The sequence below is a fragment of the Bos javanicus genome, chromosome 8, assembly GCF_032452875.1.
Source record: "Bos javanicus breed banteng chromosome 8, ARS-OSU_banteng_1.0, whole genome shotgun sequence".
In the NCBI taxonomy this organism is placed as follows: Eukaryota; Metazoa; Chordata; class Mammalia; order Artiodactyla; family Bovidae; genus Bos; species Bos javanicus.
The window spans coordinates 80,822,137-80,843,260 of NC_083875.1; the positions used below are offsets into that span (position 1 = coordinate 80,822,137).

The window sequence follows — 21,124 nt, forward strand, 5'->3', positions numbered from 1 at the left end:
TTGGAGGGTTCTTGAAAACCTGCTGTTCTTTTCAGCACCACCTGCATTTGGTCTTTAGAACAGAGCTCTAGTACTTCCCAAGAGTTCTGGTCAATTTTCAAATTTTTAACTTCTTTAATTAGATGAATGATGACTGGATATGGAATCTTCAACAAAATATTTCTTGATATTACTGTAACTTTCTTATCCCAGAAAGGGACCATCTTAGATGATTCTTGCATAAGAATTTGAATTATTTGGCCATATCAAATTGGGTGATAAAAATGTGTAGAGTTAAAGGAGTGAATTGACCAAAGCTATATGGTCATTTCTGCAGATGGTAGAGAGGACAATGGAGGAGGCAGTTGGGATTCAGGGGTGGAAGTCTTAGTGCTCTGTGTGGCAAGTGAAAGTCCACTGTGAGAGAGGCAGTCTGATCATTATTCCTCTTATTTCTTGTAAGTTTAGGTGATACTCTCTCTGAGGCTTAAGGTATGTCCTTGTGATACATGTCAGTTCAACTCAGTGTGCCTCCATCATGTGAAGAGGGCTAGATGGCTAGAGAGCTATATTCTACAAGACTTAAAATGTCAAAGACCAGCAATCACGATTCCCTCCTAGTGCCCCCTTCCTGCCAGAGAGCATTCTGAATTGGAGGAAGTATAGTGCTGGGTGGGAAAGAGGACAGACCCTAGGAGGGGCCTGTAAGGAAGATGGGTTTCCCCCAAAGTGTGTGGAGTTTAACACCATGGAGATTAGGTGAAGAAATCATTGAGAGAGGTGTAAGTTAGCAGGCCAGGGTTGAGTATGTCCCCAAGGATACCCTTTGTGAAGATGCTTTTCCTTCCAGTTATGTGTGCTTTCTCCTCAAACTATGGGAGAAAATGGATTTAGAGTACAGTTATAATTTTTCTCTTCTAGGATATAGTTATCTTGCATATCCTTCCTTTATACCTGCAGGAAAGTCTGACCACCCCTTCAGTCTTAAGTGATGCCCAAAGTGGAGAAGAGGAAATAGGAAAATGAGGGAAAGCATGGACATGTATCCAATCAGTATCCTAGCCCAACCAGGAGCCATGGTTCAAGCAGAGAAAGGACAACACCCTTCCAGCAGATTATACCTGGTAGTGACCATCAGGAAACCAAGGTTCCCCGAAGGATGGAGCCATTGGGAGGAGCATTCCAAGTAGACATCCATAAACATTCTGGTGAGCAGAGACTATTAGATTGAAGACCCAGGAAAAAAGAAAAAACAAAAGTGAGGGAGAAGAATTTGTTAAGAAATATATTATCTCCAAGCTCTCCTCCACCTGAATTTATATCTCATAGTTTCACCTTCAAGCTTCAGTTTAGAAATAAAACTTCTCCAAGAAGTCCCACAACTTCATATGATGTCCTAGATATCTTATAGGATATTGGACTTGGTTTAAATTATTTTTAAATCCATCCAAATGCCTTTTCCCTGCTGACAGCTCCATGCTGCCCACTCATATAAAAAGACTCACCAGGAGAATAAATTATTTCTTCCCTTGTCAGTGGTAATTTGTGTTCACTAAATTACCTCCAGATCTACTTTCCTGAGTCAAAAATAACTTCATAGTTTTTTTTCTTCCTTCCATGTCCATCTTGGAAAGACATATAGATTTTGAAGTTAACCTCTCTCTGCTAGATACTCAGAAATAATTAAGCTCGTTTTCTTCTTAAGTCAGCCAGATGTTTCATTTTAAGATGGAACAATACATGGTTTATTTGACCCAAGTTCTCATGGAAAGGCCATTGCTTTCACTTTGATAGTCCTATTTTGTGAGAGGTAAAAATGAAAAACATCTTTAAAAGAATTCCTTTTTTTTCTGGGAACAGTGCTTGGTCTCAACAGGAAACCACATTTTTAAAGAACATGTAAGTTATTACTGATGATGCTCCAGAATCTGATCAAACAGTTTAAGCTGCAGACATCACGGTGGGATTTTACCACATTGTTCTTCATAACTGTTAAAAGAGATTGAAATGTCTTATGATGTCAAGGTCTGTTTCTGGCAAGGCATCTATTTACACAATTTCTTTGTCACTTTAGCATTTTCTTCTAATCAAGCTGGGCTAATGTGCTTAGGGTACCTTTTATTTTTGTCTTAAAGAATGCTAATAAATGGTTAAGGGTATTTTTTACAACATGGTGAGTGTTATTTCACAATGTTTCATTAGCTACAAATCCTCAAGTCACTTTTAAGAATTCCAGATGCCCTACTGTAGGTATTTTTGCAGCTGTTTTGTAGGAAATCATGAAAGTGCAACTCTTCAACAAAAAAAGGCCATATCTCATTCCTGCAGGGATCAGTCTCTTTACTATACTTTATAGTAACAAAAGGGCAATGTAAGGACAGCTGTGTACTGTACAAATTCTATCTGCCTGAAGTTGGGATAGTTACAATATCTTCTAATTTGTAAGATGGTTTGATTTTACATGGAAGGAAGACTTTCCTTTGAATATGCTCTGAAGTAAAATTTTTCTTCCTGCTATTTGTAAGGTAAAATTAGACTAAAGAAATCTGTCTGAATCCAATGCATTTGCTGTTGCAATTCAGTTTTTTTGTTGTTCTTTGTGTTTAGATTTATAAGTGGAATTCATTCATTCTTTTACCTGTCACATAACATGTTAATCTAATTGTCAATAACTATTGACTCTTCTTAAGATCACATATTATTTCCTTTACTAAAACAAAATTTAAACCTTGAAAGTTATATTCTGAAAAAAAAAGTTGTATTTTGTGGATATTGTGGATATTTATTCACCAATATCGTTTTATATCTCAAGAGTATTTTGGAGCGCAGATGACCACAGTTTGTGATAGAAAGTTCCTTTCATTACTTTCAGTATCACACAATCTATGTCTTCATTATCAGACAGCATTACGTGTTATTGTTGTTGTTTTTCAGGCACTAAGTCATGTCTGGTTCTTTGTGATCACATGGACTGCAGCACCCTAGACTCCCCTGTCCTTCACTGTCTCCCAGAGTTTGCTTAAATTCGTGTACATTGAATCAGTGGTGCTATCCAACAATCTCATCCTCTGCTGCCCACTTCTCCTTTTGCTTTCAGTCTTTCCCAGCATCAGGGTCTTTTCCAATAAGTCAGCTCTTAGCATCAGGTAGCCAAAGTATTGAAGCTTCAGCTTCAACAACAGTCCTTCCAATGAATATTGAGTTCATTTCTTTTAGGATTGACTGATGTCATCTCCTTGCAGTCCAAGAGACTCTCAAGAGTCTTCTCCACTGCTGCAATTTGAAAGCATCAGTTCTTCAGCACTCAGCCTTCTTTATGATCCAACTCTCACATCCATACATGACTATTAGAAAAACCATAGCTTTGACTATACAGACCTTTGTCAGCAAAGAGATATGTTTTTAAATATGCTTTTAGGTTTGTCATAGCTTTCCTTCCAAGGAGCAAGCAGTCTTTTAATTTCATGACTGCAGTCACTGTAGTGATTTTTGGAGTCCAAGAAAAGAAAATCTGTCACTGCTTCTACTTTTTCCCCTTCTATTTGCCATGAAGTGATGGGACTGGATGCCATGATCTTAGTTTTTTAAATGTTGAGTTTCAAGCCAACATATTTACTCTCCACTTTCATCTTCATCAAGAGGCTTTTTTGTCCCTCTTATTTTTTACCATTCAGTTTAGTTCAGTTCAGTCACTCACTCATGTCCGACTCTTTGTAACCCCATGAATCGCAGCACACCAGGCCTCCCTGTCCATCGCCAACTCCTGAAGTTCACTCAGACTCACGTCCATCGAGTCAGTGATGCCATCCACCCATCTCATCCTCTGTCGTCCCCTTCTCCTCCTGCCCCCAATCCCTCCCAGCATCAGAGTCTTTTCCAATGAGTCAACTCTTCGCATGAGGTGGCCAAAGTACTGGACTTTCAGCTTTAGCATCATTCCTTCCAAAGAAATCCCAGGGCTGATCTCCTTCACAATGGACTGGTTGAATCTCCTTGCAGTCCAGGGGACTCTCAAGAGTCTTTCTCCAACACCGCAGTTCAAAAGCATCAATTCTTTGGCGCTCAGCTTTCTTCACAGTCCAACTCTCACATCCGTACATGACCACTGGAAAAACCATAGCCTTGACTAGACGGACCTTTGTTGGCAAAGTAATGTCTCTGCTTTTGAATATGCTATCTAGGTTGGTCATAACTTTCCTTCCAAGGAGTAAGCGTCTTTTAATTTCATGGCTGCAGTCACCATCTGCAGTGATTTTGGAGCCCCCCAAAAATAAAGTCTGACACTGTTTCCACTGTTTCCCCATCTATTTCCCATGAAGTGATGGGGCCAGATGCCATGATCTTCGTTTTCTGAATGTTGAGTTTTAAGCCAACTTTTTCACTCTCCTCTTTCACTTTCATCAAGAGGCTTTTGAGTTCCTCTTCACTTTCTGCCATAAGGGTGGTGTCATCTGCATATCTGAGGTTATTGATTAGAGTGGTATCATCTGCATATCTGAGGTTGTTGATTTCATATCTGAATTGCAATGTTCCTGGTGGTCATTTCTTTCAAACAAAATCAGTGAGAAATGTTGAAATTGAGATTTAGGGCTCAATGGCCTTCTTGAAATTCACATTGCTAAGATTTTGGCTACAAAGTCAAAGCTAGGGTATGAAGATTCCATTGGTAGGACCTGTGATATAAGGAAAACTGGACTGAATCCAGATGGAGGATCAGCCTGTGACTCTAGCTATTTCTAGTTGTTGGCAATATTACCGAGAGTTGATTATTTCAACTCTCACATTTTATGGATGAGGAACCAGAGGCCCTTAAACACAAAGCTCTACAGCCAATTAATAATCAAGTCCCTGAGGGTAACATTTTTGCCCTTTTGTTTTTCACTTTTATTGCTTAAACATAGGTTTATAGATCTCATAATGGGTTCATGTGAGTGTTATTCATTCCCAAAACATGCAAAATGACTTAGTAAAGCCATGGGCATGCCAAGCTGTAAAGACAGTGAGTACCCATAGAAGATTTGACATCTAGTGAGAAGGTAACTTACTGAACAAGGATTCCAATGCATGGAGGCAGCTGCCCTGATGGGGCAGACATGGAGATGGGGAATAGAACAGAAACAAGAGAAGTCATGTTCAAGGAGGCAGGAAAGTCCTTCTGGAGAAAAATGCTTTTGACACTTGAGGTGAAAGTTAAGGTGACTTCTCCAGGCAGAGGGAATGACATTGGGAATGTGCTGGAGTATTATCTTTGTTACTCAGCTTAGAAGAGTGGAATGGTGGGGGGAGAGGCTGGAGGTAACTGATTTTTTAAAGAAGATTCTAACAATGCCATTCTCCCACTGCTAGCACCAACCCAGCTGGTCTTACACAGCAATGACTCACCATCCCACCCCCTACAGGGACTCATCAGAAAATGACTCTCCCTGGGGAACTCTTAAAAGAGAAAGGAGAAACAACCCCCTCTCTTAATCTCCGTGTGAGCTATCTCCAAAATATTTAGTTTAGAAGGATTTTCAACTCCATCATCATTTTCCTCAAAACTATTTACTACAATTATTGCTTATAGTACTAGTTGTAAGATAGTGAAAGTGTTAGTTGCTCAGTTGTGTCCAACTCTTGAGACTCCATGGACTGTAGCCATCCAGGTTTCCCTAAATTGAACAATAAATTCAGTTCCACTAAAGTTCTGGGCTTGTGAAATGTTTCTGCTTTTCTTTTAAAAATATATTCTATGGGATGTTTTTTTTTAGATTTAAGGAACTGATTCCCTTACATATATTCATAATCTTTGGAATAACATGATTCTTAGCCTAAATCCCTAGTTTTCTAAGTAGAGAAGGAAATTATCAGGACCTGTACTTTCATCACAGGTGGACGAAATAAGGTAATATATTTAAGGTGCTTAGAACAGCCTGGCATGGAGCACATGGACAAAAAATAGGATCACTTTCCTCTACTTGTGAAGAAACAGGTAAGGCCTACTTTATGAGAACTTTGGTTGAACTGCATGCATAGAAAGATTTTGCCAGTTAATTTTACTACTGCCCTTCTTGACAACCATCCTATGAAACACAACTCAGCTGTCAGTGAGGACGTGGGGTACAGGTGAATTAAGTAAGGATTCAAGCTTTGCAATACTTAAGGAAAGCAACAGTAAAAATTATTAAAATAGAAGCTAAAAAGACAATAGAAAAGACCAATGAAATTAACAGATGGCTCACTGAAAAGATAAACAAAACTGATAAACCTTTAGCTAGATTCACCAGGAAAAAAAGACAGAGGCCTCAAATAAAATCAGAAATAAAAGAGAAATTACAAATGATACCACAAAAATACAAATGACTGTAAAAGGCTACTATGAACAATAAGAGAGCAACAAATTGGACAACCTACAAGACATGGATACATTTTTAAAAACATACAGTCTTCCATGACTGAATTATTAAAAATAAAAAAATAGAAGGTTTGAATAGGTTGATTACTAGTGAGGAGATTGAATCGGTAATCAAAAATCTCCTAATAAAGATAAGTCCAGGACCAAATTGCTTCACTTATCCTTCTCAAACTCTTCCAAAAAATTGAGGAAAAAGGAATGTTTCCAGACTTATTTTCCTAAGTCAGCATTCAGTTCAGTTCAGTTCATTTGCTCAGTCGTGTCCGACTTCTTGTGACCCCATGAACCGCAACACGCCAGGCCTGTCTATCCATCATCAATTCCCGAGGTTTACCCAAACTCACGTCCATTGAGTTGGTGATGCCACCCAACCATCTCATCCTCTGTCGTCCCTTTCTTCTCCTGCCCTCAATCTTTCCCAGCATCAGCGAATTTTCAGATGAGTCAGCTCTTCCCATTAGGTGGTCAAAGTATTGGAGTTTTAGCTTCAACATCAGTCCTTCCAATGAACACCCAGGACTGATTTCCTTTAGGATGGACTGGTTGGATCTCCTTGCAGGCCAAGGGCCTCTCAAGAGTCTTCTCCAATACCACAGTTCAAAAGCATCAATTCTTCGGTGCTCAGCTTTCGTTATAGTCCAACTCTCACATCCATACACGACTACTGGAAAAACCATAGCCTTGAATAGATGGACCTTTGTTGACAAAGTAATGTCTCTGCTTTTTATATGCTGTCTAGGTTGGTCATAACTTTCCTTCCAAGGAGTAAGTGTCTTTTAATTTCATGGCTGCAATCATCATCTGCAGTGATTTTGGAGCCCCCAGAAATAAAGTCAGCCACTGTTTCCCCATCTATTTCCCATGAAGTGATGGGACTAGATGCCATGATCTTAGTTTTCTGAATATTTAGCTTTAAGCCAACTTTTTCACTCTCCTCTTTCACTTTCATCAAGAAGCTCTTTAGGAAAAAAAAAAAAAGAAGCTCTTTAGTTCCTCTTTACTTTCTGCCATAAGGGTGTTGTCATCTGCATACCCAAGGTTATTGTTATTTCTCCTGGCAATCTTGATTCCAGCTTGTGCTTCTTCCAGTCCAGCGTTTCTCATGATGTACTCTACATATAAGTTAAATAAGCAGGGTGACAATATACAGCCTTGACATACTCCCTTTCCTATTTGGAACCAGTCTGTTGTTCCATGTCCAGTTCTAACTGTTGCTTCCTGACCTGCATATAGGTTTCTCAAGAGGCAGGTCAGGTGGTCTGGTATGCTCATCTCTTTCAGAATTTTCCACAGTTTATTGTGATCCACACAGTCAAAGGCTTTGGCATAGTCAATAAAACAGAAATAGATGTTTTTCTGGAACTCTCTTAATTTTTCCACGATCCAGTGGATGTTGGCAATTTGATCTCTGGTTCCTCTGCTTTTTCTAAAACCAGCTTGAACCTCTGGAAGTTCATGGTTCATGTATTGTTGAAGCCTGGCTTGGAGAATTTTGAGCATTACTTTACTAGCGTGTGAGATGAGTGCAATTGTGCGGTATTTTAAGCATTCTTTGGCATTGCCTCTCTTTGGGATTGGAATGAGAACTGACCTTTTCCAGTCAGCATTACCTTATACCATAACCAGACAGGTTCCTCCGTCCATGGGATTTTCCAGGCAAGAGTACTGGAGTGGGGTGCCATTGCCTTCTCCAATAACCAGACAAGGACACCACACACACACAAAAAAAGAAAATTTCAGGCCAATAGCTCTGATGAACTTAGATGCAAAAGTTCTCAACAAAATATTAGCAAGCTGAATTCATCAGTACATTAAAAGGGTTGTACACCATGATCAAGTGGGATTTGTTCCAAGGGTATAAAAATAATTTAACATCCATAAGTTGCTCAATGTAATAAGCATTAAGAAAATGAAGAATAAAAAATCATATGATCATCTCAATAGATGCAGAAAAATCATTTAAGAAAACTCAACATCTATTCAGGGTAGAAACTCTCAACAAAGTAGGAATAGAGAAAATGTACCTCAGCATATTAAAGGCCATATGTGATAAGTCCACAGTTAACATCATATTCAACAATGAAAAACTGAAAGTTTTCCTCTTAAGATTTGAAACAAGACCAGGATACCTACTATTACCACTTTTTTCAACATAGTACTAGCAGTCCTAGCCAAAGCAATAAAGAAAGAAAAAGTTTCCATCAAAACTGGGGAGGAGGGGGGCTGTGGGAAAGAACAAAGTGAAACTCTCTGGACTATGTGATTTTATACAGAGGAAATCCTAAGGACTATACCAAAACATTGTTTGAACTAATAAATTAAATACAGTTGCAGGGTACAAAATCAATATACAAAGATCTCTCATATTCACTTTCAACAAACTCAGAGAGAGAAATTAAGAAAGAAATTCCATTTACAATTTTATCAAAAAGATTAAAATACATGGGAATAAATTTAACCAAAGAGATAATAGGCCTGTACACTGAAAATTATAAAAGATTGAAGAACACACAAATAAATAGATATTCCATGATCATGGATTGGAAGAATCAATATTGTTACAATGTCCATATTACCCAAAGCAATCTGCACATTCAGTGCAATGCTGATCAAAATCCAATGGTATTTCTCAGAGAAACAGATCCTAAATTTTGAATAGAACCACAGAAGACTCCAATCAGCCAAAGCAATATTGAGAGAGATTAACAAAGCTGGAGGCATCATTGTTCCCTGATTTTAGACTATATTACAAATCTATAGTAATTGAAACAGTATGGTATTGTCATAAAAAAAGACATATAGTTCAATGGAAAAGAATAGAGAGGCCACAAATAAATCCCCACATATATGGCCAAGTACGTAGCCAAAGGAGCAAGAATATAAAGTTGGGAAAAGAGTCTCTTCAATAGATTATGTTCTGCAAACTGATGACAGACCAGGCAAAAGAATACAACTGGACTACTAGCCTATGCCATGTGCAAAATTAACTCAAAATGGATGAAGGACTTAAATATAAAACCAGAAATCATAAAACTCCCAGAAGACAATATTAGCAGTAAACTCCTTGACATTGGTCTTGGCAAAGATTTTTCGTATCTGATTCCAAAAGCAAAGGAAAAAATAAGTAAATGGGACTACATCAACTAAGAACCTTCTGCATAGCGAACTGTCAACAAAACAAAAAGAAAACCTGTTGAATGGGAGAAAATATTTGCAAATCCTTTATCTGATAAGTGGTTATTATCTAAAATATATAAAGAACACATAAAATTCAAAGTGAAAACAAAACAATTTGATTACAAAATGGGCAGAGGATCTGAATAGACATTTTTCAAAGATAACATACAGATGGTCAATAGGTCATTTAAAAATGTTCAACATCACTAATCATCATGGATATGCAATTCAGAATCACAAAGAGGCATCACCTCACACGTGTTAGAATGACTAAGATCAAAAAGGCAAGAAGTAACAAGTGTTGGTGAGGATGAGGAGAAAAGGAAACACTTGTGCACTGTTAGTGGGAATGTATACTGGTACAGCCACTATGGGAAATAGTATGAGGTTCCTCAAAAAAGTTAAAAGGAGAACTACCAGAAAATCCAGCAATTCCCCTTCTGGGTGGAATCCAAAGAACAGAAGAACACTAACTTGAAATCATATATGCACCCCTATGTTTATATATATATAATATTATATACACACAATGGAATATTACTTAGCCATAAACAATGAAATCTTGCCATTTATGGAAACATGGATAGATGGACCTAGGAGTATTATGCTAAGGAAATAAAGCAGAGAAAGACAAATACTATATGATTTCACTTATATGTAGACTCTAAACACCAAACCAAACAAACAGAACAAAGCCAGACTTATAGAACTGACTGATGCTTGCCAGAGGGGCAGGTTTTGGTGGGGAACAAAATGAGTAAAGGAGGTAAAGAGGTACAAACTTCCAGTTATAAAATACATAAGTCATGGGGATGTAATGTATAGCATAGTGTACATTATGATAATATTGCGGTGCATATTTGAAAATAACTTATTCACACATACACAAAGTTCTAACTTTGTATGGTGGCAGATGGTAGCTAGACTTATTGTGGTGATCATTTCAGTGTGCACAAATATTGAATCATTATGTTATATACTGCAACTGATATAATGTTATATTTCAGTTATACTTCAAATAAAAAAAAGAAAATTCCAGGAGATAGTGAAGGACAAGGAAGCCTGGTGTGCTGCAGTCCATGGGATCGCAAAGAGTTGGACGTGACTGAGCAACTAAACAACAAAAATAGAAAAAAGATGGAGTCAAGCATCATTAGTGAGGTGAAATATTTAAGATATATAATTTTACTTAACTCAGGTAAACATAGTAACTTGACCTATGTTAATAAGGAGCTTCCTAGCAGGGAAAATTGAAATGTCTGCCTTAATGAAGCAGATTAATAAATTTGTTATTAGAATTTAGAATGTTAATGATTCATCTAAAGTGATTGTGAATAGCTTGTTTTCTTAACTGGCTTTAAAAAGTGTCTGATTTTTTTTTTTTTACACTATTAATTTATTTAGCTAACTTTTCCTCTCTGGACTGTGGAACTGTAAACCAGTTCAGCTGCTGCTCAAATATTAACCAACTCCCAAGTGAAGTCTATGCTAATGATGCTATAAGAAATTTAGGGGTAACAGACTCATTCATTTGCAAAATATTCACAGACATGGAAGATAAAATAGTTTGTTACTCAGTTGAGATGCTTGGAAAATATGTTCAAAGGATCTCACTCTTTCCTTTCAAAATATGGAACATTACAAAACACATGTGCTTACGTGGCTTAGATACATGAGCTAAGAATGTTTTTAAAGTTAAAAAAAAAAAAAGATTAGAGGAAGGAAAAGTCCTTTAATTGAAAAGAATCTCCACCAATATAAGGAGAATAACATTTCAGTATCTGAGAGCCTACCATGACCTGCACTGAGACAGAGGAGGCAACATTGAATAATCAATGGAAAGTTTTTGTATAGTCAGTAATTATCCCTTTCCAGAAAAGCAAAGGGAAGGCCCACATTCCATGTCCCAATCTGGCTCCGTTCTGTGCACTCAGACTATTTCACTGAGGCCTCTGACTGCATCCCGGTGACACGACCCACACAATGGTCACAGTCACCAATGCAGTGCTGGCGCCAGCAAGCTTTAGTTTGTTAAGGAAAAATACTATTTTCCATGTATGTTTAAATAATACAGACACATAATATAAAAAAAAAAAAAACAGAAGCTCTGGGTCTGTAATTTGATTCTCAGCCTTTGCAAAATAGGCAAAAATCCAAATATTTCTCTCTGCTAAAAAGAGTTTAAAATACGTTTCCAGGGATAACTTGGCTGGAGAGGCTAACTTGGAATTGGTGAGCTGAAAAGTTTGATTAGGTGGCGATCTGCATTTCTGAGAGAGAACCAAAAGGGCTCTTGGAATTAGCTGAGATCCAAAGGGAAGGTGGGCTCTATAATAGAACTTTCCAAGTTAAAATCAAGTGCTCATGTGTGGTGGTGGTGGGGTGAGTGAGGGAGTTGGGGGGGATTGAAGGGGGTAGGACACATTATTTTTGAAGTTTTAGACTTAGATCATGGAACAAAGTAAGGTAATACAAGGCCCACTATAAATCTGGCTTTAGAATCCTTTGTAATTAAATCTCTAGGACTCCAGATATAATACCTTGGCTGGAAGCTGTATTTCAATAGTGGTCCAGAAATGTATATCACTTGCCAGCTAGGGAAGCATCATTCTCTGAACACATATCACCCACACTGCCCTGGATCCTTCAAGTCAGGCCAGTCACATCCCAGGGGGCTCAACAGGTGAATCTCACACCAGCAGATATTTTAGGTAATCTCTCTCGAATTGCTCCCAACATGCTTGTTCTTGTCTTCACTCCCTGAATCCAGCTGTCTACATTCCAATAGTAGTCATTCTACATTCCTATAGTAGTTATTCTCCTTTGGGTTAAGTGGATTGGAGCTCAGCACTCCCACTTGACTGTCAGACTTACCACTGTAGATCCCAGACTGAAAAGCATCGCCTCTGATTGAGTCTATTTCCTCCTCTCCCTCAAATGAGTTTCAAATATCTCTTTGGTAGAAATAAACAACTTCTCCTAAGCCTTATGAAACAAGAGATAAAGATGACTAATACCTGTTCTCTACTTTCAAGGAACTTACAATCAACTGTTTTAGGTAAGATATTGACAAGGAAATAGGGCTAATATTATTATGAATCTCATGTTATGAGTGCAGGATGAGGGGATGCTCCATTGCCAAGATAAGGGAAAGAGCAATTCTCTTTAGAAAGACCAAGAGTATAATAGTTATGAAAAGATTTTGAGGGAGCTACAACTGGTGTTTGCTTTAGTTATTTATTGCTGCCATTAAAAAATAATCATAAACTTAGTGACTTAAGACAAATTTATTACCTTCAAGTTCTGTAAGTCAGAAGTCTGACACTGGTCTCACTGGACTAAAATCGAGATGTTAGCAGGGTTGTTTCTTCTGGAAGCTTTGGAGAAGAATCCACTTTTAAGCTCATGTACATCATTGACAAAGTTCAGTACGATGTGGTTGTAGGATTGAGGTCCCCATTTCCTTCCTGCCTCTCTCCATTCCTTACACATGATCCCTAAACTTCAGAACCAGAAATGGCATCAATCTTCTCAGGCTGCCCATCTCTTCTGCCTCTGTCTCTTCTGCTTCATCTTTCTGTCTTCCCCTCTGCCCTTAGGGACCAGATTACCTTGGGTTTACCTGGGTAATACAGGATACTCTCCTTTATCTTAAGATCAGGTGATTATCAAGTTTAATTTTATACACAATCACAGGCAGAACCCAAGGTGGTAGAATTCATGGGAGCCAAGTCTTATCTAGTAACGTGTTTTTATGATATTAAGCAAAGGGGTACAGAATAGAATTCAAATCATGTCCATATTAAACAGGTGCTAAGTTGCTTAGTATGGCTCAAGTTTGGAAACACGAGGTAAATCAGAATCCATTTCTTGCTCAAAGTCTCTCCTAGAGAAGAAGACAGACTTCTTTTCAAATAATTTTGATACAATAAGCTATTTGCAAAGTGACAACCAACATTAATAATTTTGTGGTTTTATTTTGATAGGCTATGTTTGTCTTTTGAATTTTACAAGTTGTATTTCATCGTGTATTTAGGACCATGATAGGGGCTTCCCAGGTAGCACTGGTGGTAAAGAACCTGCCTGCCAATGCAGGAGACATAAGAGACATGGGTTTGATCCCTCGGTGCAGATCCCCTGGAGAAGGGCATGGCAACCCACTCCAGTATTTTTGCCTGGAGAATTTCCATGGACAAAGGAGCCTGGCAGGCTATGATCCATAAGGCTGCAAAAAGTCGGGCTGAAGTGACTTGGCCTGAACACATGCACACAGGATCATGATAAAAGTTTTGAGGACCACTGAAATGCATGCATGCATTGGCCAAAGACAGGGCAAAATGAGATAAAATCTAAGAGAGCCCCATCCTTGATTGTCCCCTTGTCCTCACCTGCAGTACTGACTCTGACCTCCCATCCTGGTTTCAACTTGCCACTCAACTTGAAATATTCTCTCCTTTCCATCATAGCACTGAAATGGTAGAAAATCAGATAATAAGAGCAACATTCCATTTGGCACTTTGAAACTCATGTCTCATTTGCATCTCCTGTGGAGCGCTTTCTGTTCTCCAACATCCAATCTTCCTTCCTCCTTTGTCACCTCTACCACTCAACTGATATATTTGATAAGGGAATTGAGGACCGGAGGGCCTCAATTTTACTCATTTTGGAATATCCTCTTAGTCTGCCCATACCAGACCTAACAGTGTTATAGATAGTGAAGCCATTCAATAAAGTTGTAGTAAATTATTATTTTTAAGGCAAAAATATTAAAACTAAGTCTTTGATTGGTTTTAGAATTTAAAGTGAGTGACAGGAAATGGCGTTTACTACCTGAAACTTTTCTCTTTTTCATGCAAAGAAGAAAGCAAGTGGTTAAGTGGTGAGGTATGAGCCTCAAAAGATTAGGGAAAACAAACACAATTGAAGAAAATTTCCCGTGATTCAAATGCAAAATAACTGAATAAATGTCATCCTGAAATACCCTGTGGGATACAGTAAGTCCCCTTTATGCCAGTGTGTGTGTATGTGTGAGAGTGTGTGTTCAGTTGCTATGTCTAGTCTGACTCTTTTTCAACCCTGTGGACTATAGCCTGCCAAAATCCTCTGTCCATGGGATTTTCTGGCCAAAGACAGGAGTGGGTTGTCATTTCTTCCTCCAGGGAATTTTCCTGACCCAGGGATGGAACCTGTTTCTTCCCTGTCTCCTGCATTGCAGGTGGATTCTTTATCGCTGAACCATTGGGGAACTAACCCTCAGGTTGAGAATGTTCAAAGAGTTGGAGTCGAACCTGCGTTCCATCAACAACAGGAGCGAGTGAAATTGCAGCTTGCCCTTCCATCTTCAATTGCTGAGGATCATTCAGTTCTACCATCTCCCACCTCCTCTCCCTCCTCCAGGCAGTAACTCTTCTTGCCTGTTCACTCGATGCCAGTCCCTGTATGCCAGCTATTATATTGTACTACTAACTTTTCTAAGTACTGTACTGTAAAATTAAAAACGTTTTATTTTTTGTTTGCTTTTTCTGTACTATATGTATGAAAAGTATTGTAAACGTATTACAGCACAGTACTATATAGCAGATTGTGCTAGTTGAATTCCTAGGCTAAATTTGTTGTGCCAACAAACAAATTGGACTTACAACTGCTCTCAGAACAGAAATCATTCAACTTGTTCATAAGTAGGGGACTTACTGTACAGGAGTTGTGAAAGGTGAGTAGGGCCATTGTACACATTCTGGAAAACCAAACATTTAAAGCAGACATTGAGAACATTTGGTTCCATATTCATCCTTCAGGGCATTAAAATTGCCAGTCAGTTGACCTTAAAATAGGAAGCTTATGGCTCAGTGGTAAAGAATGCACCGGCCATGCAGGAGCCATAAGAAACACAGGTTCAACCCCTGGGTTGGGAAGATCTCCTGGAGGAGGAAATAGTAACCCACTTCAGTATTCTTGCCTAGATAATCCCATGGACAGAGGAGCTTGGCAGACTACAGCCCATGGGATTACAAAGAGGCAGACATGACTAAGCAACTGAGCACACATGCATCAAGGTGGGCCCAACATAATCAGAATGATCCTCAGAAATGGAAGGGAAGGCAGAGGGTTAAGAGTCAGAGAAGATGTGATGAGGGAAGCAAAGTCAGAGTGCTATGGCCTGAGGATTCCACTTGTCACAGTTGGTTTCGATGATGGATGAAAGGGCCATGAGTCAAAGAAGGTGGGAGCCTCAAGCAACTGGAAAAGGCAGGGAAACACATTCTCCTCAAGAGCCTCCAGAAAGGGACATAGCCCTGTCTTGAATTTAGCCCAGTGAGAAATGTGTCAGACTTCATTTGTGTTGTCTCAAGCTACTCAATTTGTGGTAACTTGCTACAACTCTCACAGGAAACAAACAATTATATAATTAGTCAATGTCCTGTTGTCTGTGGTGGACAGCCCACAAGATGCATTGTGGGAAAGCAGCCCTCTGATTGGCTCATGCTCCATGAATAAGGCTAACTGACAGACTCCAGGATGTCGTGGGGGAAAGGTCATTGTGACTCCCCAGCCATGGAGCCCCAGACTGCTGGGCTGTATGGGACAAAAGCCCAAATCCCAATCATTGCAGAAGTTAAAACTGATATCATACAAGCCGAGTTCAGCACTCAGATGCTTTTACTCGTACATAGAATCTTTTTTTTTTTTTTTTTAATGTGAATTCGTTTCCAACATTTAAAGATTCTCTTGCAGGAAGAGGGACTCCTTCTAGGGCAAGAGAGTGGGCTCTTGTCTAACACTCAGAAATGAATTGTCTGAGGAGACACACGTACTGACACAGCAAGAGACTTTATTGAGAAGGGGTGCCTGGGTGGAGAGTAACCGGCTAAGGGAACCCAGGAGGACTCCTCTGCCACATGGCTCACAGTCTTGAGTTTTATGGCCAATCATTCTAATACAGGGTCCTTCCTGCTGGTTCATGCATTGCTCAGCCAAGATGGATTCCATCGAGGAGGATTCTGGGAGGTTGGTAGGACACATGGATTATTGTCTCCAGTCTCCTTTTGACATTTCCTGAATTCGGCTGGTTCGTGGTAGCTTGTTAGTCCCATGATCCTTACCAGGACCTCCTGTTGTTAAGACAGCTCTTGCAAGTGGCTACTATCTTGCCTGGGTATGGCGCAGATGGTTTCAGTGCTTCCCCTAACCATTTCACGTAAGCATCAGGATTTCTGACTTTTCTTGGAAAAAGTAAATCAGAAAATGTTGCCACACTTGAATCCCATGGGAGTGGAGTCGTGGCTGCTCTTTAGACAGCACACTTGCACTGTTGGCTCCATATGCTCTACTCTACTGTCTCACACCCTCTCCCTGTCACCCTACCACACGGCCTGAAGGGACCAGTGTGCAATCCCTGGTACTCTGCTTGTGTACAATACACATTTCAGAACTGGCTTATTAGGGAAAGATACTAAAGGGAATCTAGCCACTTTCAATGCTTTTATCATACATGATAGCAAAGAATGCCTTCATTGATTTCAGAGACAAAAAATCCCAATAGTTTGATTCATTCCTCCATTCCATCCAAGTTCTTAGCCTAAGCAATACCAAGAAACACTGGCATTGGTGCCTCACAGGGAATTTCCAGGTCTACTTATGATTCTCATTCTGATCAGCTAAACCTTTGCTCCTTTAAGAATTTATAGAAAACTGACTTCAACAGGTAAGGGAAGCAGTTTCTAAAGGATATGTATATAAATCAAGCTGGAGTACTTTCAAGATGATAGACAATGAACTCAAACAAAATGTCAAATGGTCTGATAGCATTTTCACGTGTACCCAGCCAAGGTTTAGAGAAATCCCTGTGCACTTTTATTGGATTAACAACACGTCAGCTCTGACATCAGCTGCAACACAATCTGCTATTGCAAAATGCACTTAGGAACCCTGATGCATTAATTGTTATGTTTGGCTTTATTACACACTTATCTTTTTCCTCATATCTGAAAGCTAGTGGTTATGGGCTAGAATTTTTGGAGAAGTGATACCTTAGAAGCTCACACTTGAAACAGCTCTGCACAGTGATGGAATGTCATAGTTACAGGAACAAGAGAGGAGAGTTGGCTCACAAAAGGGTCAGTGTCCTGAGTGGCTGGGTAGGAATCCACTTTTTCCACCTCAGGCTCTCATCTTCAGCCTACATGTAGTGAATAACCAGCCATACATGTGCAAAAGAGCGGTTGGGCTGGGCTTTGACACGGCCTCTGTGGGTGTGATAGATGTGCAGAAATCCAACCCTTCCCAGGGGGGTCAGGTGGAACCATCAAGACAAAGTGAAACAACTCTGTCCTGGAAAAGAACTTTTTTTTCCCGCTATTTGTGCCAAAGCGTTACAGTATCCCTACTAAATTGGAAAGCTATGCAAAGAAAGAAAAAGCCAAAATGAAGCCATGAATTGAAATACTCTCTGCATAGAATATATTTAAATTGTGCAAAAATTTCTGTATGAAGAAAGAGAGAAAGAAAAGAAAAAAGAAATGGCATTCACTTCTCATTTCCAAGGGCGGGTTGAAAACATCTGCTTTCTGGATTACAGAGTGAGACAGTATCCACGTCTGTGAAAAAGCAAGATCTCTAACATCTTTCCTTTGGAGGCTGTGGATAAAACAAACAAGGGGAGGATGAATTTCCCTCTGGTCTGCCGAGGCTTGCCTGAGCAGACAGAAAAATAGAGTACGTGCCTGCCCACCATCCCAACTAATAAAACTTGTGAAATATTTTTTCCATTGTCTTTTCATTGCTTTTCATTCTCTCCCTGTCTTCTTACATCTCTTAAGCAGTGATTCTGATGGGACGTGGGTTTATTTGAGCCTTTGATAAAACACATACCACTACGCTTTTCCCCAGCCCAGGACTCAAGGAGTTTTGAGAAATACCTATAAATTTTCCTAATTGCTAGACAGTTTTTCCACTTCTAGGCCAACTGGCTTCCCTTAGCCATAATGTCGAGCTCTGACCTATGACATGAGGGGCTCCTAATTGATGACTACCAAATGCTGAAAGGGGCTTTGGTTTTACTCATTTTTCTTCATCTGATTCTCAGCCTTGGGGCAGGCTGGCTTTTTAGTCCTGGTCTGAGTGGGCAGAAATGTGCCAATTCAGAAGGGAAACTGGGAAGGGGACAACTGTGTGGGCTTGTTGTGTGCCAGGCAGTGTGCTGAATTTTGCCTTACTTTATGGTCACAAACACTTGAGAGGTCAATTTTGTCAGTCTCGTTTAGACAATTAAGGATGTCAGATAAATAAGTTGATCATCCTAAGCCAGTGAGTGGCAGAGCTGGCAAACCAAACCAAAGTTGCCTGCCTCTGAAGCTTTAGTTATCTACACAGCTTTGATAAGTAAAGGGTCTTGAAACTTCTTAAAAGATACTTTGATGCTTGCTCTTCAGAACTTTTTATCACTTATATTGTCCCTGCTGCTGCTGCTAAATCACTTCAGTCGTGTCCGACTCTGTGCGACCCCATAGACGGCAGCCCACCAGTCTCCCCCGTCCCTGGGATTCTCCAGGTAAGAACACTGGAGTGGGTTGCCATTCCTTCTCAAATGCATGAAAGTGAAAAGTGAAAGGGAAGTTGCTCGGTCATGTCCGACTCTTCGCGACCCTATGGACTGCAGCCCACCAGCCTCCTCCGTCCATGGGATTTTCCAGGCAAGAGTACTGGAGTGGGGTACTCTTCTTAATATCTTCTGCTTCTGTTAGGTCCATACCATTTCTGTCCTTTATCGAGCCCATCTTTAAGTCAAATATTTTCTCATCTGCAACTACAAGTGTTATTGATTCTCTGATGTCTGCTTCTCAAAACTAGTATGAGAATTATGAACAACAGAGGTAAAGCATCTAGAAAGTGCCTGTCACTTGGTAAACAGCTGGCAATCATATAGCTTACATTTGTTATAGTTGTTAATATACAGGCTTTCTAGGGGAGCAGTGGGGTCTTCGACAAATGGAAGCTTCCTTTAAGCATGCGTTGGTGTAACAGACAAAATTCATACATTCCATCAAGCCTATTAAGGGTCTTCACCCCATCACCTTGAGATTCCATGAGATATTATCAATAGGCACAAATAAAATTTTGAAATTAACTGAATTTGAAGTGTTGCAAGTCAGATAAGAAGAAACAATATTAAACAAACCCTTCTCATTCCTAAGGAATGGGTGAGTTTACTTAACCATAAGTAAGGTTCTCCTTCCAAGCACTTCTTTTCTCCTCCCCGTGAGCTCATTTGGCTTATCTTTTTAGCTAGAGGGGAATTTCAAATCTGTCAGTGTTACTGACTGGATAAATAGCTTGCAAGGGAAGGACAGTTGGAAATAAGTCTAAACTGCCATTTGTTGACAGTTTGAGGTTTATAAGTTGTCTAGAAAGTTAAAAAAAAAAAAAGACTGAAATGTTAATCATGGGCAAAAGTAATTCATTCACAAATTCAATCAACTTTTATGAAGTTCCTGTGCTTGGTGCTGGGAAAACAAGGTCAAACAAGCCAGGGGCCTGTCATTCTGGGATTAGACAACCTAGTATGAAAGACATGTGAGCAAGTATATGTAAAAAATCTATTGATATGGCCCAAACTGTATTTACACAGTGATGTTGAAATCAGGATGACCGCTGGGATTACTGCTATTCATTGCTACCAGTGACTGAGCACTTCCTATGCACCAGGTTTGTCTTAAGTTCTTTATCTGCACTGTTTCTTTCTTTGTTTTTGACAGGAAAGTAGGATTTATTGGTGGGTGTGAGTAAGGAGGGTAAGGCTCTTGTGAGTTCAGGGCCCACTATTTGTTCAGAGGGCCACAATTAAGGATGTATTTGACCCCACAGCCATCTGGGATGAGTCACTTTTCTGCAACCATGTTTTCAAACTCATCCACCTTAAACTTAGGAAATCTCCACTTCTTGGAGATGTGCATCTTCTGGTGACCAGGGAACTTGGCCTTGCAGAGGGCCTCAATCACATGCTCCTTGTTCTGCAGTTTGGTGCAAATGGACATTATGACTTGGCCAATGTAGACCCTGGCCACTGTGCCCTGGGACTCTCCAAAGGTACCTTGCATACCTGTCTGGAGCCTAGACTGAGGACAGCATGCCAACCATGAATGTTCACTATAAAGGACTGTTTCCAAGGTCCCTTACGGCAACCTGTACAGGCAACAGGCTGCATACACTTACCTAGGAGGCTGCTGTTTGCAGCTTATCTGCTCTGATTTGCATAAAAATTCTTTCTGATCATTCTGGTTGTTATGTCCAATTTACAGATGAACACACTGAGACCCAAATGTACACAACTAGTTAGTGGAAGGAGCTAGAATTCATATCTAGGACTTCTTAAATCATGAAGCTCATAGACCTTATTAAACCATGGTAGAGGTTTAAACAGTGAACCCAGGTCTCCTGCATTACAGGCAGATTGTTTACTGTCTGAGCCACCAAGGAAGCCCAAAATGGAGATTGAAATGCAAAAAGTAATTAATTCTGTTGCCAGTGCTGAGTCATGTCGGGGCAGGGGAGGGAGGAAGGATAAGAAAAGGCTTCAGA

General features: G+C 39.7%; 1 long non-coding RNA gene and 1 pseudogene across 1 annotated transcript in view; one reads left to right on the forward strand and one right to left on the reverse strand.

Moving 5' to 3' along the window:
• The window catches only part of LOC133252994 (uncharacterized), a 57,062-nt gene that overhangs the window by 13,438 nt on the left and 22,500 nt on the right, over positions 1-21,124 (forward strand). The window lies entirely within an intron of this gene.
• LOC133253536 (small nucleolar RNA SNORA70) lies at positions 20,701-20,847 on the reverse strand (annotated as a pseudogene).